At 38.5% G+C, this 21,864-nt stretch overlaps 1 protein-coding gene across 1 annotated transcript in view; it reads right to left on the minus strand.

Annotated features, from left to right (window-relative positions):
* Positions 1–21,864, minus strand: part of LOC148952115 (uncharacterized) — a 95,501-nt gene that overhangs the window by 51,189 nt on the left and 22,448 nt on the right. The gene's annotated exons all lie outside the window — the stretch shown is intronic.

The raw sequence follows: 21,864 nt of genomic DNA on the forward strand, positions 1-21,864 counted from the left end.
TTTAAACTAAATACTTACCCCCGCCTCCAACAGAAAGTTCAGAAAGACGCACTAGCTAGATTTATAGTCGAATGTTTACCCGAATATTTAACAAGTACAATTTTTCCACACCAGCCACAAAACTCAATTCCTCCTAGAATTATTTAAACTAAATAGTTATCCCTGCCTCGCACAGAAAGTTCAGAAAGACACAATAGCCTTATTTATAGTGAAGCGTTTCTTAGCCATATGTTTACCCAAATATTCAACACGTACCATTTTTCAACACCATCCACAAAACTCAATTCCTCCTAGAATTATTTAAACTAAATACTTACCCCCGCCTCCAACAGAAAGTTCAGAAAGACGCAATAGCCTTATTTATAGTCGAATGTTTACCCGAATATTTAACAAGTACCATTTTTCCACACCAGCCACAAAACTCAATTCCTCCTAGAATTATTTAAACTAAATAGTTATCCCTGCCTCGCACAGAAAGTTCAGAAAGACACAATAGCCTTATTTATAGTGAAGCGTTTCTTAACCGTATGTTTACCCAAATATTCAACACGTATCATTTTTCAACACCATCCACAAAACTCAATTCCTCCTAGAACTATTTAAACTAAATACTTACCCCCGCCTCCAACAGAAAGTTCAGAAAGACGCAATAGCCTTATATGATAAACAAAAAATTAGCAAAAATAACATCAAATAATCTACCAATCATGAAACTGCCACAAATCAGCATCGATAAATAAATGAAACCCTAAATGAACCGAAATTACAATTATGGCTGTTTTAGGCTACAACTCTTCCACTTTCCCATTATCTGCTTTAACTTCACTTCTTGAGTGTGTCCGAAAGTAACCATAACTCTAAAAAAAGAATTTTAATAATTATAGATACATGAAAATGATTGGGCTTTATACGCTGATTCCAAATACATAAATTTCCTTAGGTTTAATGTCGAGGAGGTATTCTTTAACTGAAACCCTGTACAACTAAACCCCCCATGCAATTGAACCCTCGTGCTACTGAACCCTCATGCAACTCGACCCCGTTTAACTAAATCTCCGTGTAACTGTACCCTCTCCCCCTCCCCCCTTTAACTGAAATCTCATGCAACTCAACCCTCCATGCAACCCATCTCCCTCAAAACACTTTTCAGTCATTTCTCGTTAAATTGACAATACGCTCCAAAACATCACTTGCGTATTATACAGTACACTATCATCCCATCTCCTCCAAATCGCAAATCTCCCCCCCCGTTCAACTGAATCCCTCCATGTAAGTGAACCCCTGTACAACTGAACCCCCATGCAACCGAACCCTCGTGCTACTGAACCCTCATGCAATTCGACCCCATTTAACTACACCTCCGTGTAGCTGTACCCGCCCCCCTTTAACTGAACTCTCATGCAACTCAACCCTCCATGCAACCCATCTCCCTCAAAACACTTTTCAGTCATTTCTCGTTAAATTGACAATACGCTCCTAAACATCACTTGTGTATTATACGGTCCACTATCATCCCATCTCCTCCAAATCGCAAATCCCATTACCCTCTTTTTTGCAAAGGTTAATCAAACACATCCGATTGTAAAAGCATTAAAAAAAATTTTCCATTCACTAATTACCCCTTTTTGCAAATGCTCGCATATCCCATTACCCCTTTTTTTGCAAAGGTTAATCAAACATCTCCGATTGTAAAAGCATTAAGAAATTTTCCAATTACTAATTACCCTTTTTTTATTCAAATCCTAATCACCAATCAAGTTATACTCTGTGGTTTGGGTTTACCACTAAAAAAAGACACTGAACTTTTGAAATTACGCAAATCCTATCGGCAAAGAGTGTAATGACCTGTTTACCTAACAGAAAAACCGGAAGGAACGTAAAGTCGTAGAATTCAAAAGATGGTATATACTAACATCAAACCATATAACCATCAAACTATATAACATAACCATGAAAGTCTTATCTAGCTGTGCCGTCACTCCCCCCCCCCAGAGTAATACCTATCCCCCTACTGGTGAACCCAATCATATACGTAATATTTTACGTTCGTTTTAAGTTTTGATGCTGCTCCTTACTTTCAGTTGATAAACTTGTTTTTTTATTTAATTTCTGATCTTTTTTTAAATAATACTGTGAAATCCGGCGCCCCCTTCATAGAAAAAGTCCCTTCCCCCATGAAAACTTACTTCATGGAAAGATTATCCCATATAATCCAAGACCCCCCCCCCCCACTACCGGAAAAAATCCCCCCTGAACACGTCTGCATATTTCCCAATAACCAATACTGTATGTTAAAATTGGGTAAAGTTCATAACTTTCAGCCCTCCCCCCCAGGGACTTCGGGGGATTATGTCATCCTAAAAGACATAGTTATCATATTTTCGACCATGCTAAACAAAATGGCTATCTCAAAATTTTGATCGGAGGACTTTGGGAAACAATGAGCGTGGGAGGGGGCCTAGTTGCCCTCCATTTTTTTTGGTCACTTAAAAAGGGCACTAGAACTTTTAATTTAAGTCTCAATGAACCCTCCTACGATATTCTAGGACCACTGGGTCGATACGATCACCCCTGGAAAAAAAAACAAAAAAACAAATAAACACGCATCCGCGATCTTTCTTCTGACAATAAAAATGCAAGATTCCACATTTTTGTATATAGGAGCTTGAAAGCCCTACAGTAGGGTTCTCTAATACGATGAATATGATGGTGTGATGTTTCTTAAGGTTCTATAACTTTTAGGGGGTCTTTCCCCCTTTTTTCGAAAGTCAGCGAAATTTTCAGGCGCGTAGCTTTTGATGGGTAGGACTAAACTTGATGATATTTATATATTTTAAATCAGCATTAAAATCTAATTCTTTTGACGTATCTATTGGTATCAAAATCCCGTTTCTAGAGTTTCGGTTACAAGGCCGTATCCAGGGGGGGTTACCCGGTTTGAACCCTCTCCCCCCACCCCCGAAATTTTTGACCGAGTTGGAAATACGTCGAAAATTAGTAAAACCTAGGTAAAAATCAGTAAAATTAGTCGAAAACTGAGTCAAAATTAGTACCCCCCCCCCCCCCGAAAAAAAATCCTGGATCCGCCCTTGTTCGGTTACCATTGAGCCGGGTCCTCTACATTACGGTGCTCAACCTCTACAGTAGGGTCCTCAACCCCTAGAGTAGTGTTCTCTGATACGCTGAATATGATGGTGTGATTTTTATTAAGGTTCTATAACTTCTAGGGGGTCTTTCCCCCTTTTTTCGAAAGTCAGCAAAATTTTCAGGCGGGTAACTATTGATGGGTAGGACTAAACTTGACGATACTTATATATTTGAAATCAGCATTAAAATCTGATTCTTTTGATGTATCTATTGGTATCAAAATCCCATTTTCTAGAGTTTCGGTTACCATTGAGTTGGGTCACTCCTTACTTACAGTTCATTATCACGAACTGTTTGATATTCAGCAATATTTGCTTCTCTGCAAAGGTTAGTAATTTTTTTGGGGGGGGGGAAGTAGATAAAACGGCACTTTGATCATTTTAAAAATAATAAAAAAAAACTTTCCGAAAAATAAGTTTTTAAAAGAAAAGTAAAGGTCATTTTAAACTTAAGCTCAGCAGATACAAATGCCTGTTAAAATTCAAACTCAAAACGACCAGAAATTACTGTTAAAGAATAAATGAAATCCAAAACGAACAGAAATTAAATAAACAATCATAGCAAAAAACATAAATTAATAATATAACTGAATAAATAGATCTTAAAGCGAATCATACTTAGATTCAATATGAAAATCAAGCTTAAAACGAATAAACATTTTGCTATTGATGTATAATGAAGCTTAAAACGAACGGAAATTAAACAAATCATCAATGCCAAAAAACGTAGAGTAGACACTAATGTACTTGAATAAATAAATTCTATATAAAGGGACACTGCTATCAGATTTGCAAATCAAGCTTGGAACGACCAAAATCACTATGCACAAGAGTGTTGGTGTTGTCTTCTTTTCTCACTAGAAGTGACCCTATTGATCGTGATACCCACCCCTGCTGCCATCTACAATTTAGTCTAACTCTGTCAGTACACCAAATATGGGCATAGAGTCATTAGGGAGAACAAGTGGTAATGTCAGTCGTGACGGGGCACCATATATGGGCATAGAATCATTAGGGAGAACACGTGGTTAATGGGGTCAATGACCTCTTTTTCCAATGTGTCAACAACAACAACATCGACCTTGACATTCGCTGAGAGCGTGCACTTACAACAACAACAACATCGACCTTGGAACACCTGTGATGTCGACCTCAATTCACCTATCGTGAATCAATAATTCCCCTTAGAAACAACAAATTAATTCCCCTTTCTTGACAGATCAATCAACCAATGACATCATCTGTCAGACTCTAAAAATTTTCGCATAGAAACGATTCTCCAGGAATAGATCCAAGTCATTACTGTCTTTGCCTCGGAAAACAACGCTTTTGGTCAAACTCCAAAGGATATTAATAGCCAAAGGCCATGGAAACAGTTCTCCAAGAAGCATCTTAGCCATGAATTGTTTTAGCGCGGGAATCAGGTTTCTTATTAATTTGAAATGCATTAGCGCAGAGATGCCAAAAACAAAAGGAACACGCTGAATTACGTTTAGGGATTATTTGGGCGAAACTGTTTTAGACAGGTTATGGAACTATTTCGGCGAAACAGTTAGAGACATTTTAAAAGATGATTTTTGAAGAGATTTTAGAAGAGAATTTAATGGTGAAACTCTGTGGTCGTTATAATACACAAGTTTCATTTGAACAGTGTTGTGAGGTCCTCTAACCCAACCCAAAGGGTTCCAATCCTCCTACCCCAACCCCGAAGGAAGCCCCCGGTCCTCAAAGGCCCCCCAAGCTCCCCAAGGGCCACCAGCGCCCCCAAAGGCCCCCCCAGCCCCCCCAAGGCCAGCCCCCGGCCCCCCAAAGGCCCATCGGGCCCCCAAAGGACCAACGGGGTCCCAAAGGCCCTCCACCGGTCCCCAAATGTCCCCCAGGCCCCCAACTGCCCCCCGGACCCCCAAAGGCCTTCCCTGTGCCCCAAAGACCCTTCCTGTGCCCCAAAGACTCTCCTTTAGCCCCCAAAGGTTCCCTCGACCCGAGACATACCAGCAGGAAGTACCGCGGGCCCTACCCGTGCCACAGGATGTTCTACAGAGCGGTAGTATGGGTCAGGCACGCGCCGTAGGGGATGCGCCGCCGGGTTGTACCACGGGACCGTGCTACGGGATGTACCGCGGGGATGCGCCGCACAACAAAGTAAACCAAAAAGTAAAAATTTCGCAATGTTATCCCCCACACGCCCGCCTCAGCCCCCCAACGGCCCTCCCCTGGTCCGCACAGGTCCCCCGGGTTCCCAAAGGGCCAACCGACCCCCAAGGGTCCCCTGGTCCCCCAAAGGTCCTCCCCCGGTCCCTAAAGGTCCACTGGGCTCCCAAAGGCACTCCCCCAGTTCCCAAAGGGCCCCGGCCCCCCCAAACCCCACCCTGGGCCCCCAACTCCCTCCCCCGGGCCCCAAACATGCACACCAAAACTTACACCCACACAAAAACTTAAACACACACACAAAAACATACACACACACACGAAAACATACACACACATATACGAAAACTAACACACACACGCAAACAATTACACACACACACACACACACACAAAAACTAACACACACACACACATACAAAAAAACATACACATGCACACTAAAACTTACAAGCACACAAAAACTTACATGCACACAAAAACTTACACACACACACACACAAAACTTACACACACACACACACACGAAAACACACACACACACCCCAAAACACACACACACACAAAAACTTACACACACACACAAACAAACACACACACATAAAAACTAAAACATACACACACAAAAAAAAAAACACACACACACACACACAAACAAAACTTACACACACACACAAAAAACTTACATACACAAAAACTTACACACACACACACACACACACAAAACTTACACACACACACACCAAAAATTACACACACACACCAAAAATTACACACACAAAAACTTACACACACACACACACACACAAAAACTGATACACACACACACACAAAAAAAACTAACACACAAAAAAAAACACACACACACACACAAAAAAACAAAAAAACACACACAAAAAAAACTTAAATCAAAACACAAAACCTTACACACACAAAAACTTACACACACACACACAAAAACTTAGACCCAAACTAATAAAATTAAAAGCACACAAAAACTTACATTCACACTAAAACATACACACACACAAAAACTAACACACACGCACAAAAACTTACACACACACACACACAATTACACACACACACACATGAAAACTGACACATACACGCCAAAAAAAACACACAAACGCAAAAACTTAAACACACACACACAAAAACTTACACACACACACACACAAAAACTTACACACTCACACGAAAACTTACATGCACACAAAAACTTACATGCACACAAAAACTTAAACACAAAAACACACACAAAACTTACACACACACACACACACTAAAACTCACACACACACTCAAAAACTTAAACACACACAAAAAATAAAACACACACACACACACATACAAAAAAAATTACACATGAACACAAAAAAAACTCTAAAACACACGCAAAAAATCTTGCACACAAAAACAAAATAAAAAAAATTGAAACAAGAACCAATATATATTAAACAATATAGCAACATAATAATAAAGCATAAAATTACACACACACACACACACACACAAAAACTAACAAAATCAAGAAAAAACTAACAAGCACACAAAAAATTATAATAACACAAAAAATTACACACACACACACACACAAAACTTACACACACAAAAACAAGAAAACACACACACACACTCCAAAACTTACACACACACACACACACACACACACACACAAAAACTAGCACAAGAACACAAAAAAAACACACACACAAACGCACAAAAACCTACACACACACACACACAAAAAACTCACACACAAACACACCAAAACTAAAACACACAACCCAAAACTAACACACACAAAAAATAACACATACACACGAAAACTAACACACACACACACGAAAACTTACACACACACCCCAAAACTTACACACACACACACACACTAACACACACACACACACACACAAAAAAACTTACACATGCACACGAAAACTTACATTCACACAAAAACTTACATTCACACAAAAACTTTACACACAAACACACACACAAAACTAACACACACACACACACACACGAAATCTCAAACAAACAAGCCAAAACTTACAATCTAAAAAAAACTTACACACACACACACATACACAAAAACTTACACATGAACACAAAAAAAACTCACACACACACGCACAAAAACTTACACACACACACACACACACAAACTAACACAAACACACACACGAAAACAAACACACACACGACAAAACTTACACACAAACAAACTTACACACACACACACACACACACACAAACAAACCTACACACACACACCAACAAAAACTTACACACACGAAAACTCACACACACAAACAGACACACACAAAAACTTACACATGAACACAACAAAAAAACTCACACACACATGCACAAAAACTTACACACACTCACACACACTAAAACTAACACACACACTCAAAAACTTACACACACCAAAACATACACACACACACACGAACACTTACACACACGAACAAAAAACTAACACACACAAAAACTAACACACACACACAAACACACACAAACTAACACACACACACAAAAAACGTACACCCACACACAAAAGCTTAGACACACAAAAACTTACACGCACACACAAAAACTTAAACACACACTAAAAAACTTACATCCAAACAGAAAATTAAATTCACTAAAAAACTAACAAAAACGCAAAAAAAATAAAAAACCCAAAAAAAAAATTAAAAAAAAAAAAAAAAAAATGAAAAACACACAAAAACTGACAAACACAAACACACACACAAACAAAAAAACTTAAACATGCTTACTAAAACTTACAATCACACAAAAACTTACACACACACACACACAAACACGAAAACTTACACACACACACATCAAAACTTACACATACAAAAGCTTAGACACACAAAAACTTACACACACACACACACACAAAAACTTGCACCCACACGCAAAAACTTACATGCACACAAAAACTTACATGCACACAAAAACTTACACACACACTAAAACTTACACACACGCACAAAAACTTACACACACACAAAAACTTACACACACACATGAAAACATACTCACACCCAAACACACACAAAAAAAAAAAAACTTACATATGCACACGAAAACTTACATGCACAAAAAAACTTACATGCACACAAAAACTTACACACACGCACAAAATATTACACTCACACACAAAAACATACACAAACACACACTAAAACTAAAACACACACACGAAAACTTACACACACACACACAAAAACTTACACACACACATGAAAACTTACACACACATACGAAAACTTAAACACACACGCCGAAACTTACACACACACAAAAACTTACACACACACACACACACAAAAACTTACACATGCAAAAGAACACTTACAGTCGTACAAAAACTAACAATCACAAAAAAACTAACACAGACACACACAAACACACACGAACAAAACTAACACGGACACACAAACGAACACTAACACAAACACTCACACACAAGCACACACAAACAAACTAACACAAGCCCACACACAAAAACTAACAAAATCACCCGAAAACTAACATGCACACAAAAACTTAAATCCACATAAAAAAATACAAACACACACACACACAAAAAAACAAAACTCACACACACACACACACGAAAACTAACAAACACAAGCCAAAAAAAAAACACACCCAAAAAAAAAAACACGCACACACACACACACACACACAAAAAAACAAACACAATAACACAAAAAAAACACACACACACAAGCACAAAAACTAACAAAAACACAAACACATACAAAACTTATACACAAACACACTAAAACTCACACACACACTCCAAAACTTACACACACAAGAACTAACAAACACACACAAACACACAAAAACTAAAACACACACACACAAAAAACTAACACCCAAACACAAAAACAAACACACAAACAAACACACACAAAAACTTACACACACACACAAAAGCTGAGACACAAACAAAATTACATACACACACAAAAACTTACACCCACACTAAAAAACTTACATTCACACAAAAACTTACATTCAAAAAAAAACTTACACACACACACACAAAACTTACACACACGCACAAAAACTTACACACCCACACAAAAAATTACACACACACAAAAACTTACACACACACACACACACACAAAAAAACTTACACATTCACACGAAAACTTAAATGCACACAAAAACTTACACACACACACACACACACGAAAACTTACACACACACACGTCAATACTTACACACACAAAAGCTTAGACACACAAAAACTAAAACACACACACACACAAAAACTTACACCCACACGCAAAAACTTACACCCACACGCAAAAACTTACATGCACACAAAAACTTACATTTACACAAAAACTTACACACACACTAAAACTTAAACACACTCAAAAAAACTTACACACACACACAAAAACTTACAGACATACACGAAAACTTACTCACACACACACACATACACAAACACACAAAAAACTAAAACTTGCACACGAAAACTTACATGCACACAAAAACTTACATGAACACAAAAACTTACACACAAGAAAAAAATCTTACACTCAAACACATAAACTTACACACACACACGAAAACTTACAAACACACACACTAAAACTTACACACACACACACACAAAAACTTACACACACACACAAGAAAACTTACACACACACACGATAACTTACACACACACCAAAACTTACACACACACAAAAACTAACACACACACACACACACAAAACTTACCTTCACAAAAAAACACACACAAATACAAAAAAAAAAAAATCACACACACACACACACACACGATCACAAACACTAACATGAACAAAAAAAAACACAAAAAAACAAATACACACACACACACACACACAAAAACTAAAACAACAAAACAAACAATAACATCCACACAAAAACATACATGCACACAAAAACTTACACACACACACACACACACACAAACTCACACACACACACACACGAAAACTTACACACACACGCCAAAACTTACACACACACACAAAAACTTACACACACACACACAAACACACACACAAACACACTTAAACATGAAAAAAACAAAAACTCACACACACACAAACACGAAAACTAACACACACATACACAAAAACACACAAAAATACACACACACACACGAAAACTCATACCCACACGCAACAAATAAAACACAAACCAAAATACAAAAACAAACAACAAAACACACACACAAAAAAACAAAAAAACAAACATAAACACACACACACAAACACAAAAAATTAAAAAAACACACAAAAACTTACAAAAACACTCAAAAGCTTAGACAAACAAAAACTTACACACACACAAAAAAACTAACACCCACATTCAAAAAATTACATTCAAACAAAAAATTAAATTCACACATAAAATTACACACACACAAAAACTTACACACACACACAAAAACTAACACACACACATACAAAAACTTACAAACACACACAAACTAACACACAAACACACACAAACACACACTTAAACAAGCACACGAAAACTAAAACTCACACAAAAACTAACACGCACACACAAACACGAAAAATAACACACACACACGTCAAAACTAACACACACAAAATCTTACACACACAAAAACTAACACACACACACACAAAAAATTAAATTCAAGAAAAAACTTACTTTCTCACATAAACTTACACACACTCACAAAAACTTACTCGCACGAGAAAAAACTTACACACACACACACGAAAACTTACGCACACACACGAAAACTTACGCACACACAAAAACTTACACATTTACCATATCAGAGTTACATTGTCTTAATTTTTCAAAGTTCCTTTTGAATTTCTGTCGTGAAATGCAAGAGTTGGAATATTTCAGTAGTGACTTGTTGTGCTTTACCTTCTCACAGTTACATTTTCTTGATTTTTCGAAGTTCATTTTGAATTTCTGTCATGAAATGTAAGAGTTGGAAAATTGGGGTCTTAGTCCACCAGCCCAAATGGTGGAAATCCACTAGCTCAGTATTGGGGTCCCCAGTCCACCAGCCTGAACGGTGGAAATTCACTAGCTCAGAATTGGGGTCTTAGTCCACCAGCTTGAATGGTGGAAATCCACTAGCTCAATATTGGGGTCTCAGTCCACCAGTCTGAATGATGGAAATTCACTGTTTAAGTTAGGTTAGGTTAACTTATCATGAGATCGCATTAGTAGTTATACTAAACTTTTGCGGCGAGTATGGTTAGGTTAGGCTAGATTAAGTTAGGTTAGGTTAAGTTAGGTTAGGTTAGCCCATGTACGCTTCACTTAGGTTAGCTTAGGTTAGGTGAGAGACAGGCAAGAAGTTAGGTGTATGATTAGGTTAGGTTAGGTTAGATTAAGTTAGGTTAGGTTAAGTTAGGTTAGGCTAGGTTAGCCTACGTACGCGCGCGTACGTAGGCTAACCTAGCCTAACCTAACTTAACCTAACCTAACTTAATCTAACCTAACCTAACCTAATCATACACCTAACTTCTTGCCTGTCTCTCACCTAACCTAAGCAAACCTAAGTTTGTATGTGTTTGTGTGTGTGTGTGTAAGTTTTTTTTGTGTATGTGTGTATGTTTGTGTGTGTGTGTGTGTGTGTGTGTGTGTGTAAGTTTGTTTGTGTTTATGTTTTGTAGTGTGTTCGTGTGTTGTCGTGTGTTTGTTTGTATGTTTTGTGTGTGTGTGTGTGTGTGTGTGTTTGTATGTTTTTGAGCGTGTGTGTGTGTATGTTTTTTTTGTTTTCTTGTGGTTGTTTTTGTGTGTGTGTGTGTGTGTGTGTAATTTTTTGTGTGTGTTTAAGTTTTGGAGTGTGTGTGTAAGTTTTAGTGTGTGTGTGTGTGTGTAGTTTTGTGTGTGTGTGTGTGTGTGTAAGTTTTGTGTGTGCATGTAAGTTTTTGTGTGCATGTAAGTTTTCGAGTGCATGTGTAAGTTTTGTGTGTGTGTGTGTGTGTGTGTAAGTTTTTGTGTGTGTGTAAGTTTTGGCGTGTGTGTGTAAGTTTTCGTGTGTGTGTGTGTGTGTGTGATTAGTTTGTGTGTGTGTATGTGTGTGTGTGTGTAAGTTTTTGTGTGCATGTAAGTTTTTGTGTGTGTGTGTGTGTGTGTAAGTTTTGTGTGTGTGTGTAAGTTTTCGTGTGTGTGTGTGTAAGTTTTCATGTGTGTGTGTGTAAGTTTTCGTGTGTGTGTGTGAGTTTTAGTGTGTGTGTGTAAGTTTTCGTGTGTGTGTGTAATTTTTTGTGTGTGCGTGTAATATTTTGTGCGTGTGTGTAAGTTTTTGTGTGCATGTTAGTTTTTTTGTGCATGTAAGTTTTCGTGTGCATGTGTAAGTTTTTGTGTGTGTGTGTGTGTGTGTGTGTGTGTGTGTAAGTTTTCGTGTGTGTGTGTAAGTTTTTGTGTGTGTGTGTAAGTTTTTGTGCGTGTGTGTAAGTTTTAGTGTGTGTGTAAGTTTTTGTGTGCATGTAAGTTTTTGTGTGCATGTAAGTTTTCATGTGAATGTGTAAGTTTTTGTGTGTGTGTGTGTGTGTGTTTGTTTTTGTGTGTGTCTGATTTTGTGTTTGTGTGTATGTTTTAGTGTGTGTGTGTGTAAGTTTTTTGTGTGTGTGTGTGTGCAAGTTTTTGTGCGTGTGTGTGTGAGTTTTTGTGTTCATGTGTAAGTTTGTGTGTTTGTGTGTGTGTGTGTTTTTGTTTTTGTTTGTTTGTTTGTTTTTGCGTTTGTGTGTGTGTGTTCGTGTGTGTGTTTGTGTGTTTAAGTTTTGTGTGTGTGTGTGTGTGTGTAAGTTTTTGTGTGCATTTAAGTTTTTGTGTAAATGTAAGTTTTCATGTTATTGTGTTATTTTTTGTGTGTGTGTGTGTGTGTTTTTTCTTGTGGGTGTGTGTTTTTGCGTGCGGGTGTAAGTTTTGTCGTGTGTGTGTAAGTTTTCATGTGTGTGTGTGTGTGTAAGTTTTTGTGTGTGTGTGTAAGTTTTTGTGCACGTGTGTAAGTTTTTGTGTGTGTGTAAGTTTTTGTGTGCTTGTAAGTTTTTGTGTTCATGTAATTTTTTGCGTGTGGGTGTAAGTTTTTGTGTGTGTGTGTGTGTGTAAGTTTTTGTGTGTATAAGCTTTTGTGTGTGTATGTAAGTTTTTTTGTGTGTGTGTGTGTAAGTTTGTGTGTGTGTGTGTGTGTAAGTTTTTGTGTGTGTTAGTTTTTTTTGTGTGTGTGTGTGTTTATAAGTTTGTGTGTGTGTGTGTGTGTGTATTTTTGTGTGTGTGTAAGTTTTTTCTTGTGTGTTTTATTTTTCGTGTGTGTGTGTGTGTAAGTTTTGTGTGTGTGTGTGTGTGTGTGTGTAAGTTTTTGTGTATGTAAGTTTTGGATTGTGTGTGTAAGTTTTCGTGTGTTTGTGTGTAAGTTTTGTGTGTGTGTGTGTGTGTGTGTGTGTCAGTTTTTGTGTGTGTGTGTGTGTAATTCTTTGTGCGTGTGTTTTATTGTGTGTGTGTGTGTAATTTTTTGTGTGTGTGTTAGTTTTGGCGTGTGTGGGTGTGTTTTAGTGTGTGTGTGTTTGTGTGTAAGTTTTTTGTGTGTGTGTGTGTAATTTTTTTTGTGCATTTTTTTTTTTTGTGCATGTTAGTTTTAGTGTGCATGTTTTAGTTTTTGTGTGTGTGTGTGTGTGTAAGTTTTTGTGTGTGTGTGTGTGTAATTTTTTTCGTGTGTGTGTTAGTTTTCGTGTTTGTGTGTGTTAGTTTTAGTGTGTGTGTGTAAGTTTTCGTGTGTGTGTGTAAGTTTTTTTGTGTGTGTAAGTTTTTGTGTGCATGTATGGGCACCGGGGGAGGGCCTTTGGGGCCCAGGGAGGGCGTTTGGGGGGCGGGGGACCTTTGGGGACCGGGGGAGTGCCTTTGGGAGCCCTGTGGACCTTTGGGGACGGGGGGCGGACCTTTGGGGACCGGGGGGGCCCTTGAGGGCCAGTTGGCCCTTTGGAAACCCGGAGGACCGTGGAGGACCATGGGAGGGCCTTGGGGAGTCTGTGGAGGGCGTTTGGGGGATATCATTTCGACATTTTTACTTGTTAGTTTACTTTTTTTTTTGCGGCGCATCCCTGCGGTGCATCCTGCAGCACTTTCCTGCGGTGTATCCCTGCAGCGAATCCCCTTCGGCGCTTCCCTGACCCGCGGTGCATCCCTGCGGCACATCCTGCGGCGCTTTCCTGGCCCACGGCGCATCCCGGCGGCGCTTCTCTGGTCCGGGGGACCTTTGGGGCCCGGGGGAGGGCCTTTGGGGCACAGGGAGGGCGTTTGGGGCACAGGGAGGGCCTTTGGGGGTCCGGGGGGCAGTTGGGGGCCTGGGGGACATTTGGGGACCGGTGGAGGGACTTTGGGACCCCGTTGATCCTTTGGGAGCCCGATGGGCCTTTGGGGGGCCCGGGGCTGGCCTTTGGGGGTCTGGGAGGGCGTTTGGGGGGCGCCGGTGCCCCTTTGAGAGCTTGGGGGCCTTTGAGGACCGGGGGCTTCCTTCGGGGGTGGGGTAGGAGGATTGGAACCCTTTGGGTTGGGTTAGAGGACCTCACAACACTGTTCAAATGAAACTTGTGTATTATAACGACCACAGAGTTTCACCATTAAATTCTCTTCTAAAATCTCTTCAAAAATCATCTTTTAAAATGTCTCTAACTGTTTCGCCGAAATAGTTCCATAACCTGTCTAAAACAGTTTCGCCCAAATAATCCCTAAACGTAATTCAGCGTGTTCCTTTTGTTTTTGGCATCTCTGCGCTAATGCATTTCAAATTAATAAGAAACCTGAGTCCCGCGCTAAAACAATTCATCGCTAAGATGTTTCTTGGAGAATTGTTTCCATGGCCTTTGGCTATTAATATCCTTTGGAGTTCGACCAAAAGCGTTGTTTCCGAGGCAAAGACATTAATAACTTGGATCTATTCCTGGAGAATCGTTTCTATGCGAAAATTTTTAAAGTCTGACAGATGATGTCATTGGTTGATTGATCTGTCAAGAAAGGGGAATTAATTTGTTGTTTCTAAGGGGAATTATTGATTCACGATAGGTGAATTGAGGTCGACAGCACAGGTGTTCCAAGGTCGATGTTGTTGTTGTTGTAAGTGCACGCTCTCAGCGAATCTCAAGGTCGATGTTGTTGTTGTTGACACATTGGAAAAAGAGGTCATTGACCCCATTAACCACGTGTTCTCCCTAATGATTCTATGCCCATATATGGTGCCCCGTCACGACTGACATTACCACTTGTTCTCCCTAATGACTCTATGCCCATATTTGGTGTACTGACAGAGTTAGACTAAATTGTAGATGGCAGCAGGGGTGGGTATCACGATCAATAGGGTCACTTCTACTTCTCTCACTGTAAAAGTCTAAAACCTACTGCGTCATTGGCGCTTACTGAAAACCAATTTTATTACAAATATTTTCATTTGTACTTGATATTGAAAACCAAAATTAAAGTTATAGTAAAATTTTGAACTGATGAGCTTTCAGCAATTAATATCATTTTACATTAAGTATTCAGTTTAATTTATTAGTTCTTTCTAAAGTTGTTCCAGACAAATATAGTTTCACTACAAACAAGAGTTTGGATACTGCCCCCTTCCTTAACTGTAAATAAAAACCAAAAGCCTACTAGGTCATTGGCACTTAACTGAAAACGAATTATATTACAAATAATTTCTTTTCCAGTTCTTACTGCATTGAAAATAAGAATAAAATTACAGTGAAATAAATTCTTGAACTGATGGATCTGTCAACAATTAATATCATTATATATCAAATATTCAATTTGATGTTGTTTATACTTTTCAAGACTGTTCAAGACACATATGCTTTCAGTAAAGCGCCAATGACGCAGTAGGTTTTAAACTTGTACATTGAGAGAAGGAGGCGATTCCCAAACTCTCGTTTGTAGTGATTTTTATTCGTTTCAAGCTTGATTTGCATATTCAATTTAAGTTTCCTCGTTTTAAGATTTATTTATTTATTTACATTAATATCTATTGTATTTTTGTTTGCATTGATTGTTTATTTAGTTTCTGTTCGTTATAAGTTTCATTTATACATATCTATGTATTACTCACTTTAAGATCTATTTATTCAGTTATATTATTACTTGTTGTATGTTTTTTGCTATCATTGTTTATTTAATTTCTGTTCGTTTTGGGTTTAATTTATTCTTAATAGTAATTTCTGGTCGTTTTTAGTTTTAATTTTAACAGGTATTTGTATCTGCTCAGCTTAAGTTTAAAATGACCTTTACTTTTCTTTGAAAAAATTATTTTTCGGAAAGTTTCTTTAATTAATTTAGTTTTTTTTTATTGCAAAAAGTTTCAAGTTTCTAAAGATTCCTTATTTTAAAATCAGACTTTAAAAAAAAAATCAAATGTTCATCAAAGTATCAAAACTAGTATCAAAGTAACAACATCAAAGTGAAAAATGGGTTTTCGTCAACCTCGGAGTTTTTATTATCTGATTTTTTAACTATATTTAACAAAACGGCTATCTCAAAAATTTTTTTATCAGATGGGTTTGCGGGAAAAGGGCGTAGGAGGTAGGGGGGAGGGGTTGCCCTTCAGTCTCTCTTGACTCTTTAAACGTGAACTAGAACGTTCTGTTTTCAATTAAATGTGTCCTCCCTTAACTTTTTACGAGAATCCAATCTAGTAGAGCCATAGTTACCCTAACGGTTTAACTTACAACGCCTGTCGTTGGACCCTGGGGGTTTGTGTCTGCCCCGGAATTGTAATATCTGATGTTTGAACTACTTTCAACAAAATGGTCACCTCAAATTTTTATCGGGTGGCAATATCCATCCAATAAACCCAAAGGCGCAGAGAGCGGGAGGGGCTAGTTGCCCTCCGACCTTTTTTACTCTGAGAAAATGAACTAGAACTTTTAATTTCCATTCAAATGAGCCCTCTCTGAAGCTTGTAGGAGCATCCCTTTCATAAGAACGATATACGGCCCCAGGACATAGCTTACAATGCCTGCCCCCCGGGCCCTGGGGCGGTTGTGTCGACACCGGAGTTTTTGTTATATGACCTTTGAACTAATTTTAAAAAAATGGCTAGCTCAAGATTTGTATCGAATGGCTTTGGGAAAAAAGGGCGTGGGGGGCAGCCACTGCCCCCCACGCCCTTAACTATTTTAAAAAAAAATGGCTAGCTCAAGATTTGTATCGAATGGCTTTGGGAAAAAAGGGCGTGGGGGGCAGCCCTCTCCGAAGTTTATACGAGAATACCTTCCATAAGAACCATATATATCCCCAGGGCATAACTTGCAACGCCAGCCCCCGGGCCCTGGGTGGTTGTGTCGACACCGGAGTTTTTTTTTTTTGACCTATGAACTGTTTTTAGCAAAATGGCTATCTCAAAATTTTTATCGGATGCATTTGGGGGAAAAGGACGTGGGGGGATAGTTGCCCTCTGATCTCTTTTGACTCTTAAATACTAAGCTAGAACTTTCAATTTCCAATGAAATGAGCCCTCTCTGAAGTTCATACGACCATCCCTTCCACAACAGCTGTATATGCCCTCCAGGCATAACTTAAAAGCTTACCCCGGGCCCTGAAGGATTTTGTCCACCCCGAAGTTTTCGTTATATGATCTTTGAACCGTTTTGAAAAAAAAAACTCCTCTCTCAAAGTTCTTATCGGATGGGTTTGATGAAAATAGGACGTGGAGAGGGGGTGGGGGCTAGTTGCCCTTCGATCTCTTTTGACTCTTAAAAAGTGAACGGGAAATTTCAATTTCCAATCGTATGAGCCCTCTCCGAAGTTTATACGAGCACCCCTTCCATAAGAAATATACATGCCCCCAGATCATTGCTTACAATGCCTGCCACCGGGCCCTGGGGGGTTGTGTCAACCCCGGAGTTTTCATTATATGATCTTTGAACTATTTTCTAAAAAATGGCTATCTCAAAGTTCTTATCGTCACGGTTTTAGGAAAAAAGGGCATGGGGGGGGGGGGGGCTAGTTACCCAGCGTTATTTTTTGACTCTTTAAAACTAAACAAGAAATTCTAATTTCCCTTCACATGAGCCATCTCCGACGGATTTTCGAGCATCACTTCCTTAAGAACTATATATGCCCCTAGAGCATTACTTCCAACGACTGCCCCGGGCCCTGGGGGGGGGGGGGTTGCGTCGATACAGGAGTTTTATTTATCTGACCTTTGAGCTACTTTTAACAAAATGGCGATATGTAAAGGAGTTTTTGTTATATGATCTTTGAACTATTTTTAACAAAATGCCTACCTCAAATATTTTATCAGATGTATTTTTGGAAAAGGGGCTTGGGAGGGCTAGTTGCCCTCCGATCACTTTTGACTCTTAAAAAGGGCACTAGAACTCTCGATTTTCCAATCGAATGAACCCCCTTTGGAGTTTATACGACGACCCCTTCTATACGAAGTGCCTCTGGAAAAAATAAATGGAGTGTGGGGGGGTGGGAGGCTAGCTACACTCTGATCACTTTTGACTCTTAAAAAGTGAATTAAAACTTTCAACTTCCAATCAAATGAGCCCTCTATGAAGTTTATACGAGCCAACACTAAAACTATGAAGTTTTACAGGACAACACTTACTACCCCTACCCCCCGGGCCTTGGGGGGGGTGTTGACACCGGAGTTTTTGTTATGTAATTTTTGAACAATTTTGAAAATCCTGGCTATCTTAAAGTTTGTAGTGGATGGGTTCGGGGAAAAACGGGCGTGGGGGGGGGGGCTAGTTGCCCTTAAATCCCTTGACTCTTAAAAAGTGAACTAGAACTTTCAATTTGCAATCAAATGAGCACTCTATGAAGTTTATACGAGCATCCCTTTCAGAAGAACCATACATGACTTTAGGGCATAAATTAGAACGCCTTCTCCCGGGCCCTGGGGGGTTGTATTAACACCGGAGTTTTTCTTGTACGACTTTTGAACTATTTTTAACAAAATGTTCTATCTCCCTAATTTTCATCAGATGTGCTTGGAAAAAGAAGGCGTGGGGGGGGCTAGTTGCCCTCGGAACTCTTTTGACTATTAAAAAGTTTTCCAATCAAATGAGCCCTCTCTGAAGTTTATATGAGCGTCCCTTTCATAAGAACCATATATAACCCAGGGCATAACTTACAACGCCTGCCACGGGGCCCTAGGGGGTTGTGTCGATACCTGAGTTTTTGTTATCTGACTTCTGAACAATTTTTAAATTAATGGGTATCACAAAAAATTTTTTCGGATGCATTTGGGGAAAAGGGGCGTGGGGGGTATTTGCCCTCCAATCTCTTTTCACTCTCAAAAACTGAACTAGAATTTTCAATTTCCAACCAAATTAGCCCTCTCTGAAGTTTTTACGAGCATCCCTTTAATAAGAACCATATATTCCCCCAGGGCATAATTTCAATTTCATTGGGTGTTTCCCCTCCCTTTTTAAAACATCAGGCAAATTTTCACAGTGTCTTAGCCTTTGATGGGTAAAACTAAGCTTAATGAATCTTATATATTTGGAATCTACATAATAAGCCGATGATATATTGATTGATATCGAAATTCCGTTTCTAGAATTGACAGAGAAAAAGGGTTTTATTTAAAAAAAAATAAAACACATTAACAACAAAACCCGAAGTTTATTAAACTTGTATGGGCAGACATCACCCTTTACAAAACCCTACATACACAATTACTACCAGCCATCCTTAGCCCCCCCCCCAAAAAAAAGGGCAAACAATAATAATAATAAAATAAATAAATAAAAATAAACGAAATAAATTCATTTCTAAAAATTTCACGACCTAATTGGATACCGAAGACACAAAACTAAAAATCATTCTTCTATTCTACCTCCTCGTCGCCCTCCCAAAAAAAGTGTCACAATCACTTGAGAGAAAATTCGCCCAGCAAGGATTAAAACTCATGTAGACAAACACTGTCCTTTTAATTTACTGCGAAATTCATTTAGCTCATCAACTGTTGAAATTGCCTGAGTTAATGGTTCCCGCACACGAGGGCCAACATGTCTTATGGGAAAAACGGATCGCTTTGTAATAGCCTGAGGTCGCCGAACTAGTGTTGATGCTCTAGTCGAGTAGATATGAAAATTAACACCACTTGTAAACATTTCCCGAAAACACTCAGGTAATAACGCGTGTGTATACTTAAACATAAAAAGAGCATTATAAAAACGGAATAATCCAGCCGAATTGTGGTTACTTTCGAGCCTTGCAGCTTCATTCTTACAATTCGTTACCACAAACTGTTGGATATGTTAGAACATAAATCCAAAAACTTAAAGAATAGCACGTTATCTGCGCATATTAGGTGTTTCAATTACAAATAAGAGAATTTGGAGAATTATTGGAGTTACGATTAGATATTAGAGGTAGAAATTAAAATAATTCGACGATTCCCAGAGTAGATACCCGTCCCCTTACTTCCAACCGATTTCAATCCTCAAACTACAATCGATTTAATCTTATTTATTTACTCCATTTCTATTCTATTTGTAGCTGTAGAGGGTGTGTTCATATCCACCAATCACTCCACTTTCAAAGGTTTTAACAGAAGAAAATCTAATTTAGAACGGATAGATTACAGAGAAAAAAAACTATAAAAATGAAGAAAAAAATTTGACCTGAGCAATTGTTGATAAATAGGAAGTATGGAACATTTTTGCAATTTTACGATTAACTAAGTTCGCCTATTATCTTGATGATAACGCTCTGGGGTCATATCTTATATAGAAATATGGTGGGAAATCGGAAGTTTCAAAGGCGGTATATTTGCATAAATGCTAATATTAGGAACTATAATGACTCACTATTTTGCGTTTTTTAAAATTAATTAACTTCTTGTATAATTTATTCGACTGAATCATAAATCTACGCGCTATGTCGTGACAAATCACCAGATTTTGGAAAAAAAATCACGGTAATGTGCTAATATCCAGGACACACACGAGAAGTGATAATGCTAACATCAGATAAAAGCCTGTTAGTCTGCAATGATAAGTGATTGAATGAACATGGATGCTAAAATGAAGTGCGGGACACATGCGAGAAGTGAAGTTTGGGTAATGCTAATGAAATAAAACAAAAGTGGTTTAAAATAGAATAATTTATGAACAAATTTGGGCTATACATATGCACATTAGGGGGAAGGGTGGAGGTAAAGCATAGCATATATTAAATACAGAACACGCTGATACTGAAATGCTTTACCCCCACCCACCCCCTAATGCAAATATATAGCCCAAATTTGCTCATAAACTATTATATTTTCATCCTATTTTAATTTTTTTCATTAGCATTAACCAAACTTCAATTCTCGCAAGTGTCCTGGGTTTTAGCACAATACCAAAATCACTAGTTTTAGAACAAAAATCACTATAAATCACTAGCTAGAAAAAAATCACTAGTCAACATAAAAAATCACTAGAAATAGTGATAAATGCCTAGGGGTGGCAACCCTGGGCGACAGCCTCGCTCCTTCTCCCTGTAATAAAAAGGCCGTTTTCTTTACTCATCTTTGTGCTAAGATCTTAT

Source organism: Artemia sp. Qi Xiang Cuo, chromosome 5 (assembly GCF_049724085.1).
Source record: "Artemia sp. Qi Xiang Cuo chromosome 5, ASM4972408v1, whole genome shotgun sequence".
Classification (NCBI taxonomy): Eukaryota; Metazoa; Arthropoda; class Branchiopoda; order Anostraca; family Artemiidae; genus Artemia; species Artemia sp. Qi Xiang Cuo.